The sequence below is a fragment of the Citrus sinensis genome, chromosome 4 (assembly GCF_022201045.2).
Source record: "Citrus sinensis cultivar Valencia sweet orange chromosome 4, DVS_A1.0, whole genome shotgun sequence".
In the NCBI taxonomy this organism is placed as follows: domain Eukaryota; kingdom Viridiplantae; phylum Streptophyta; class Magnoliopsida; order Sapindales; family Rutaceae; genus Citrus; species Citrus sinensis.
This window is the reverse complement of record NC_068559.1, coordinates 11,313,067-11,320,708: the sequence shown is the minus strand read 5'-3', so window position 1 is coordinate 11,320,708 and position 7,642 is coordinate 11,313,067. Positions and strand designations below refer to the sequence as shown.

General features: G+C 36.7%; 1 non-coding gene across 1 annotated transcript; it reads left to right on the top strand.

Annotated features, from left to right (window-relative positions):
- The first annotated feature begins 6,503 nt into the window (after positions 1-6,503).
- Positions 6,504-6,610, top strand: LOC112499034 (small nucleolar RNA R71). Its single transcript, XR_003066561.1, has one exon. It is a non-coding gene; the product is annotated as a small nucleolar RNA R71 (small nucleolar RNA).
- The last annotated feature ends 1,032 nt before the right edge of the window (positions 6,611-7,642 follow it).

The window sequence follows — 7,642 nt, the reverse complement described above, 5'->3', positions numbered from 1 at the left end:
ATTTGAAAGAAAATTAGATACTCATAATTGAACTAGGGGCAAAATGGGAATTTATTAAAATACGTAAAAAATACAAGATGGAGAAGGAATTACAGAAAATAGGGCCCAAAAATGGATTCAGAGATGCCAAATTATGGGGAGGCCCCCTTTTTATAGATATATTGAGTAAATCATGGTCATCGGATTAAAAACAGTTTGGACGCTCAGGATTGCGCCACGTCATCAGTCAACAGTACGCGGTTTGACCACGCAGTTTGAACAGTAACGCGGTTTGACCCGGCTTGAACAGTAACGCAGTTTGGTTGAAAATAATTCTGTGTATATGTGATAACTCTATGAAATGAGAGTTATCATCGCACTTTTAGACTTAAATCAATACTACTTAGAGAGTAAATTATGTGTTTCTATTGTATTTTTGTTACATTTTGCATAAATAATCATTTTAGTCAATCTTAATAAGTTTTGCTCGATTTAAAGTAATTTGTGCTCAAATTGTGTGCATAATTGTAGGTTTCCAGAAGCTTATAATTCATGGAAGGAATGCTATGCAACAGGCTTGCAAAAATAAGGAAAGAACATGGCTACAAAAGAATTGAAACAAATCTGGAACAGTGCAGTTGCTGTAGCCGTTGCTGTAGCAACCAGTGCTGTAGCCGTTGCTGTAGCAATCCTGGAACAATGACAGAGAAAATTCCGCGCGGGATAATTGCAGAATTGCGATCTGCAGTTTCCTAATCTGACTTATGCGCGCCCTAGGCTTCCGTTTACCCTAATTTTCAGTTATAAAAGAAGCACACATCATAAGGAATAAGGAGAGCCATCACCCAAGGAGAAAAACACAAAGAAACAAAAGAAAAAACACGATTCAAGAGAGAGATTGAGGGCTACACAAGAGGAGAATTTGCATAAATAAATCAAGAACTCAGTCCTTCTTATTCTTCTCTTGTTTTCTTGTTTACTATTTATTCATGGGGATGGGTTTCATAGCTGGAACTTTGTTCTTTATTTTTCTTTTACAAACCATGAACTAAATTTATTTGTAGTTGAGTGATAAACAATCTTGATGGTTTATTGACTGAATATATGTGTTGCTGCATGTTTGCTGTAGCAGTTTGTTTTGATAATATTTATGTTTATTCATTATTTCGGTTGATCACCCATTTAATGATACAAGTTAGGAGAGAGCAGCAAAATGACCTATCTTAGTGGAACATATCAGAACAATACTTGATCTTAAATTGAGTTTCTTGGATTGAGTTTTACTTGAGTCCCAAAAGGGCCATGCTTGATTTAAGATTAGTGATGAATTAGACATAGGGATTCACCTTGTAGGGTAAATAGAACCTAAGCGTGTAATGTTATATCTTATGTTGGCATAATAATTGATCACTGTTAGGTTGCATATAGATATAAGATATCCAACATGCGACGACTGAGAATACATAAGGATTCTGCCCAGTGCTATAGCAGATGCTGCAGCAACCGAGCCAAATATTAGAAAAATAGTCAATACCATTAAGAGAGTTTATTCACTCAACTACTATATACTCCCATTAGTTTTATCCTTGAGTTTGACGTGATAATTTACTTTGTTGCATTTTATTTATTGTGTTTTTATTTTAATTAGTACATTAGTTTCATTAATTGTTTATTTTATTTTAGCACAAAATCTGCACTGTTAAAATTGCTGTAGCAAATCTGATAACATCAATCCCTGTGGAGACGATCTTGAATACTCATCACTTTATTACTTGTTGTGTACACTTCCACATTGACACTAATATCATTAGTATTTATACACCAACAATATACATGTACCGTACGCGCAATTTTTGGTCCACTAACATGCTGCCACGTCACCAATCAACAGTGTATAAGAATTTTAGTCCAATAGAATCGTGACAGCTTATCAGTCAATGCCACATCATTGGTCAATGCCACATCATCGGTCAATGCCACATCATCGATCTATCTACGTGAACAGTGTCGTGAACAGTAACGTAGATAGTACCATACATGTGAATAGAACCGTACATGTGAACAGTGCCATTTTTCCTTTTATGCTCCTCCTAAGGTTTTCGACCGTCCTGAGTTCAAAAGTGATGCCTATTTTATCGTCTGATCTCTCGTTCATTGTGAAATGACCATAATGTCCCAAAAATATATAAAATACTTAATTAAAATAAAACACACGTAATTAAATCACAAGAAGCTTAAATACATAAAAGTAAGGGTGTTAGTAAGACTTGAAATGTAAAATGACGATTTTCTCCTTTATAAATATACATTTTCTAACACTCAACAAGAGTCATGCCAAGAAAGGTAACAGTGTCTTGGCCTAAGATACTATTTTTGTCAGACAACATTATGCCATATGTTTCCACTATTTCAAGAAAGTGGGAAAGTAATTGTTGATGGGAATCATGATCTTTGGAGAATAATAGCACGTCATCTATATAGATAAGTGCATGATGAAGGATTGGTTCAAAGATCTTTTTCATGACCTTTTGGAAAAGTGAGGGGGCTACTTTAAGGCCAAATGGCATTACTTTCAATTGGTAGTGGGCATTTGGTATGCAAAAAGTTGTTTTAGGTCTGTCATCAGGGTGGATTCCTAATTGCCAGAAACCTACCTTAAGGTCAAATTTTGAGAAGACCTTAGCATTTTGAATATGAACAAATAAGGATTGGATTTTTGGCAAGGGGAACTTATCGTCTTTAAGAAAACAGTTGAGAGGCTGGTAATTAATAACAAGACATTTTTTGCCTCTAAATATTTCAGATGTTTTTTCCACGTAAAAAGCTTGACAAGCCCATTCTGAATCTGTGGGCTCAATAAGGCCTTGTTTTAGTAACTGAGAGCATTCTTCTTGGGTTAGTTTTAGGTCGGACGGAGTCATTCTTAGATGGGTAGCTTTAGTTGGGTTAATGTCTTCGTTAAGCTTGAAAGGGAGCTTAATGAAGAAGTTTTCATTTTTCCATAAAGGGGCAGGATGAAAAAATTGATTATGACTTTCTGGACAGTGAAAAAGAAAATGGGATTTGAGAGGATCATATGAAGGAGGAGAGCTTGAGATAAAGAACAATTTCAGGGAATCTGTATAAGGCTGAAACATTTGTTTATAACTGATTCCAAAAGCTGTTATATGGGGCTTTTTAACCAGGTGGAGGACATCAAACCCGATTAAAAGATCTTTGTCAGGAAGATTGAATCCAACAAGCTTGGTCCAAAGAACACATCCTGGAAAGAATTGAACACCAATGGGTTTTTTGGTAATCAAATTTATATGAAACAGTTCTCCATTAGCAGCTTTGAAATATTCTGTATGCTTTTCCCAAAAATGAGATGGAAGGATTGAAGGATTAATCATACTCTTCTGAGCTCCAGTATCAACAAAACCGATGATGGGGACTGGTTTGTCAAATCTTCTGGAGAGAAGTTGGATTTTGATTGAAGGGATATGAATGGTTGGTTAGACTTTCTGAATCTGTTGTACAGTTTGAATTACAAAAACATTCTCTGACTCAGAATGATCTTCTGTTTCAGCAAGAACAAAAGATGTTTGTTCATCATAGTCCTCTTGTTCAGAGAAGAAAGATTCAACATCATCACTTTCTGAAAGTAACATGGAATCCTGGAGATGCTCAATAAGCCTAACTGATTTCGCAGGTCGGTTTGGACAATTCCTTGTGAAATGGCCTTTCTTTTTACAAATAAAACAACGACAGCTTTTAGATTTAAAAGACTGGTCAGAGTTCTTTTTTCTGAAAAATCGGTAAGGTTTTATGGATCTGGAAGGTGTTTGGCTTTTCTTTTCTAAATTTCAGAATTTTTGGAAGTGGGATTTCTTTTTGGTTGAGCAAGTGCAATCCTTCTCACTTTTGCACTTAATGGAAAGATGGGGTTTTTTACAAGCACTTTTGAAAAGCTGTTTGTTTTCTATGAGGTCTTTGAAGAATTCCTTTTGTTCACAAAGTCTTTGTATACAGTTGATTGCTAATTGATAGATTTTCCCCAAGGAGAGGTTGACTATGTCCAACTGGTGGATTGTGAACTGTCTTTGAAGTTCTGGTTGGATCTCCTTCGGAAGAGATGCTACAAAGACATGTTGAGGTTGTAATACATTGTAGACATTCTCTTGTAGTGAAAATCTAGATCTTTTATCTGGAGAGAATAGCACTTCATTAGATAGAACTCTCTTCTTGTTTGTTCATTATCAAATGTAGCTTCTCCAAGGAACTACTCATAAATTATTCCTAGGACCTCCGAAATCTGAGCCTGAACTACCTGTAGTTGTCTGTATAGACTTAGACTTTCAAACCAATCTCTTAAAGATCCAGTAAAAGGAGAACTGAACTCCTTAAGGACTGTTTGAGGTGTTACTCCAGTTTTGAGCATTTGAACATCAATCCAGGCAAAAACTTCTTGAAATATGGCTGGCTATTTTACTCTTGGAATGTCATCAAAAGCAAACCATGGGCCATTGGAAGATTTAGAAGAAGAATTTTCTTGATGAGGTGTAGGATTGGTATCAGAATCTGCTTCTTCAACTATAGGTGTTTGAGGAGGTGAAGAGGGAGAAGAATCATTTGACCCAGTTGATGGTTGGACCATCAGAAGCTTAGAGATATCAGTGAAGCTTTTTTCAGAGTTAGAGGAGGAAGAATAGGATTCTAAAGAAAAAGATTCTTCATCAGTTGAGGTTTCTTCTGATTCTGAAAGGTGAGGTAAGGCCTGAGATGAGTATTGGTGCATAAGTTCTTTGTTCTTCTGAGTAGATTGAGGTTCTGGAGAAGATTGTGGATCAGAGGGTTGGTGGTAAGTTGGAGGTGGTTCAGGTTTAGGAGGTTTGGACCGTGGTTTTGGAGGAGCAAGAGTTGGAGCATGTTTGAGATGAGATAGGCTAAAGAATTTGGCATAGTCTACAGGTTGTCGTGAGGTGGATGGTGTGTAGAAAGGCTGGTAAGTGCTGAAAGTTTGTGTGTGTAAGGGTAGAGCAGGGGATTTTGCAAACAATGAAGGTTGTTTTTTGTCAGCATCAATTCTGGCAAGTTCAACTTTTAATTGCCTAATCTCTACTTCTTTTTGGTTAAATTTTGGACCCTAATATCTGTTTTGAATCATAAAATGCAGATCTGAATCAAGTTAGGTAACTCGATTTTACATGTTAAGATACATATGTTCAAGCTGAGATGTTATCTTTTCTACCTTTGTAGTCTGTTTGACTTGAAATGCCACTTTTTCAAATTTTTCATCAAGAGATCTAAAAGCTGAGTTCTGCGCCCTGGTATTTTGAGTTTGCCAGTTTAGTATAGCTTCAAAAGGTTTTGGTTCTTTCAGCTGGCAATTTGATGTAATAGGAGAGTGGACAAAAGGTTTGGTGGTGGCCTTTGTCTGTGGATCAATTTGTTTTTCTAGAGGAGGTAACTGCTCTTGGTAAGAGCTTGATGAGAACATCATGCAAGGTTGGACAGGCATAGCAGGAGATGAGAATAAGGTGGTCTCTTGTCTGCATGATCTTTGTTTATACTCCTTTTGGATAAGCCTTAAACCTTTCCTATAAATAGGTAAAGATGTTAGACAATCTGGATCATCTGGAGGTAGAGGGGTTTTTTATGGCATGGATCCAGCTTGTGGCTCTTCTTTTTTCGACGTCTGGGGCGCCTATTGAAATAATCATCCTCGTCTTCTTCTTCGAGACATGGGTAATCTAGATCACACATATGGGATCCTAGAACATCCCATAAAAAATGACTATTGATTTTGTTTGGGTAAATCGGATACCCATCTGAGGCAAATCCGTGGTTGAGAAGATTTTCTTGTGTCGTAGATACGGCTGTGATCATGGAGGAGTATGAGAAGGAGTTTCTAGGTGTTGATTGTTCAGAGGGTGGATGAGAAACAATAGGCGTCTGGGAAGTGGATGGTGATTGAAAATTCAGTTTTACTGTGCCATCTGCTCTTTTTTCAAAATGAGCATCGGATGTTTGGACTGGCTGTGAGTTTTGATGGAATTTTTCATAATTGGAAAGTCATTCCAGAGGCATGAGCTTAAGAAGTTCTTGCTTTTGAATCTGTCTAGGGATTTGTGCTATGGAAATGATGCTTTATGAGGAATCTGCAAGGACCATCAGTGCATCTGATGTGGTTTGAGGTGTGGGAAGATCAAGGGCTCTTCTCCACAATACACACAAGAAATGTCAGCAACTTGCTTGACTGTTGCTAGAGCAGTAGTCATAACTTTCACTATATTGGTTAATAATGTTACTTGGGCTGATAGTGCTGTAAAGGCATCTACATTGTGTACTCTTGTAGCTCCTCTTACTGTAGTTTGTCTAGTTAATGGCCACTGGTAATTATTGTTAACAATTCTCTCTAGAATTTTGTAGGCTTCATTGTAAGATTTAGATAATAGAGCTCCATTTGCTGACGCGTCGACCATCAATCTAGTACTTGGATTCAACCTGTTATCGAAAAGGTTTCTAACTGTATACAACAGGGAATGCCATGGTGAGGACATCTTCTGAGCAACTTCTTAAATCTCTCCGAAGCCTCGTACAAGCTTTCATCTTTAAGTTGATGAAAAGAAGTGATTTCATTATGCAATTTTGCATTCTTGGTTGGTGGGAAGTATTTCATCAAAAACTTGTCAACCAAGTCATTCCATGTAGTGATGGAGTCTAATGGTAAAGAATTCAACCATGCTCTAGCTTGATCTCTTAAGGAGTAAGAAAAGAGTCTAAGTCTCAATGCATCTTCTGATGCTCCAGCAATTTTAAAAGCATCACTCACCTTCAAGAATAACTTAAGGTGGAGATGAGGATCTTCTTATGGCAATCCATTAAATTGTCCCACTGTTTGCAGCATCTGAAACATCACTGGTTTAAGTTCAAAATTCACAGTTTCCACCTCAGGTCTCACTATACCTGGATGTATAACTTGAGGAGCTAACACAGCATAATCTCTAATGGCTCTGTCTTTATCATCTGCCATGTAGATAATGTTGTTATTTCCTGGTAATCTCTAGTTAACTTGCCAATTTTGACCTTTTTATACGTTGATAGGCTGTATTGGTCCATGAGGCTCTAAGTTTCCTAAGTTTTGTACGTCATCCATGGCTACAACAGCTTTTAAGTTTCTTTGCTCCCTTCTCAATCTTCTTGCAGTTTGTTCAATTTCTGGATCAAATTGAAATTCAACAAGTTTGAATTTGCGCATGCAAGAGTGGCCTATTAACAAAGTAAACAATTCAAAATAAGTTCAAGGATTAGCACCGTAAAAATTGATTTCACAACTCAAAAATAAACAATCAATCCCCGGCAACGGCGCTAAAAACTTGTTGTATATTTTTAGCTCAAGTATTATTGGTGTTAATGTGCAAGTGTACACAATAAGTAATAAGATGATGAGTAATCAAGATCGTCTCCACATGGATTGATGCTACTAGAGTTGCTATAGTAATCTCAACAATGTAATCTCTTTTCTGACTAAAAAAAATATCAATTGACTAGAAATAGTAATAATTCAGCAACACAAAATGTAGAGATACTAAAACTAAAATTCACGTTAAACACACGGTTAAAACAATGAACAAGTGGTAGTTGAGTGAGCAAATTCTTTTCATCGGATTGACTATTTAGT